Source organism: Mandrillus leucophaeus, unplaced genomic scaffold (genome assembly GCF_000951045.1).
Source record: "Mandrillus leucophaeus isolate KB7577 unplaced genomic scaffold, Mleu.le_1.0 Scaffold520, whole genome shotgun sequence".
NCBI classification, from domain to species: Eukaryota; Metazoa; Chordata; class Mammalia; order Primates; family Cercopithecidae; genus Mandrillus; species Mandrillus leucophaeus.
The window spans coordinates 29,000-31,197 of record NW_012105587.1 but is presented as its reverse complement, the minus strand read 5'-3'; the positions used below and the strand labels follow the sequence as shown (position 1 = coordinate 31,197).

General features: G+C 38.0%; 1 protein-coding gene across 2 annotated transcripts in view; it reads left to right on the top strand.

Annotated features, from left to right (window-relative positions):
* CLDN10 (claudin 10) overlaps positions 1-2,198 on the top strand; it is a 152,550-nt gene that overhangs the window by 123,884 nt on the left and 26,468 nt on the right. The window lies entirely within an intron of this gene.

Here is a 2,198-nt window from a genome sequence, read left to right as displayed (position 1 = left end):
TAGCTTGAGAAGCATAAGATGTAAGACATTCTAAAATAAAAGTGTTTGATTCATTACATAATATTATCTAGATATTAAAGAAAGTTAACATTTTTCATTCTTTGGTCAGGCACTTCACGGTCTCTAATATACAGCTTTCCACAGTAACTATGTAGTACATTCTAGGGAAGAAAAAGAAAAGAGTTTAGGGTTGTCCAGCCTCATAGAAAGGAGAAAGGAAAATTTAAAAAGTCCACAGGCATGACGACCCTAGTCTGTTTTAGCTGGCAAAGGAACTAATAGTGCTGCCATTTAAGTCTTAATTTATGGATTGTTTGTGGTGTTTCCAATCCCTTTTAAGTTGAAATTGTGTGTTGCAATCTCTACAGTAATAGAATATTTCTTTTTTCAAAGTTTTCAACAACGAGATTAATAGTCTTTCTTCCTGTGATGCATACCACCATGTGTTATGCTAAATTAACTGCTTATACACATATACACAAAGCTCAACCAGTCAGAGCTGTGGTTCTCAGCCTGAGTACACGTTAGAAGTTTTGGAAATACTGCTACCATGGCCACCCCCAGAGATTCTGGCTTCACTGGTGTGGCGATGCAGCAGAGAGAGAAGAGTGTTCCAAGTTGGAATTCAGAATTTGTTTCCTCTGGATGCTGTGTTGCAACAGTAATCTGGGTTTATGGATTTTTAAAGTATGATAGGTAGAACTACATTATATGTTAAATAAACTTTGAAGACTGGTTTAAAACACCAAACCATTCTTCAAAGTTCTTTCTTTAAAACAAACAATGTGCCTTTGGATCCAAACACAGTGGAATTTATAGCCAACTAGGTGATAAATTAGGAAGTGCTGGAGTCTTAAAGGTCACAGCACTACACTTGTTTTGTGTCAAAAGTAAGTCATGGTTTTGTCTAGTAAAAACAAAGAAATAATCAATTTAGTGAGTACCTACCATAGGCAAGTCACAGTAAACAAAGGGACTATCAAACAAGGCCAGGAAATAAAGTATTAAATTTGTATAATTTGTAATTTTAGAAAAATCAGTAAGAAATGTTATGTTTAATGGGTTTTTGTGTTTTTCAAATAGTAATTGGATCATAAATAGGCAGATTATTCAGAAAGGAATATGGCATAGAACTAATAGTGGCAATATGCTGGAGGGCAAAAAAACAGATGATAAAACACTTTTAAAAGGCAAGCCATAGAAAAGAATAGAGGATGCTTTGTAGTCATTGCTCAAAGGTGACTGATTTGCATAGCAAGGAGGATGAGAAGGAAGAGGTTAGGAAGATACTTCTCAAACTCGGTTTTTAAGTTTAGCTTACCAGTGAACCTAACATGATACATCAGGACAAGTTGGGGTTCAGGGCAGAACAGTAGGGTAACTGTGTCTGCATCGTCACCCTTGTACCTATTCACGAAAGCTGTGGACTGTTAAGCACATAGAAGCCCACCACCTACCAGCCGCTGCGTGGCTGCAAGAGTAAGACTGACTTTGTGTTCTCAGAGCGCAGATTACAGCATTTGATAGACGTTGAAGACAGACAGATTTGGGCTCAATAGGAAGAAAAGCTTTCTTAAAAGGGCTGTCAAAACATGAAAAAACACAGTAGATATTTTGCCATGCGCTGAACTGCAGGTCCTGAAGGGTGGAGCATGGGCTAAACGTTATCTCTAGAAATAGACAGGATAATTGTTTTGAGTGTGGAGCGTGTCCTGCTGGTCTCCAGTGGTTCTTCCAATCTGAGTTTTGATGATTCTATGTCCAGCTTCCTCTCTTCTCCAGTCACCTTGTCACCTCTAATTTCACTGGGCACCCATTTGGTTTTAAAAAAAAAAGTGACAAAGGGAAATTAAGAAATTCTTCACATTGAACCAGAGTGTCTCTACCTAAAGATAGTGACACAGAGGGTTAGTACGAGATTTATCACAGCAGACTGATTGATAGGTTTTAGACCTTTCGTTACTTTTGGCAACAAGTGAACCCTGGAAGCTCATACCAAGAACTGCAAGAACTTTTAAGTGGACAAATAATAACCCCAGTGTCCTTGTTCTCTCATTTATGCCCAGATTTGTGGCTTCAGGAGCCAGAAGTACACCCTGATCGTTATGTTTACTTTTAGACAGCAATGAAGGGATGAAGGAATGAATCAGTTTATATTTCAATTAGGCGTGAGAGGTGGAGGTGGTTTAAAAACAAAA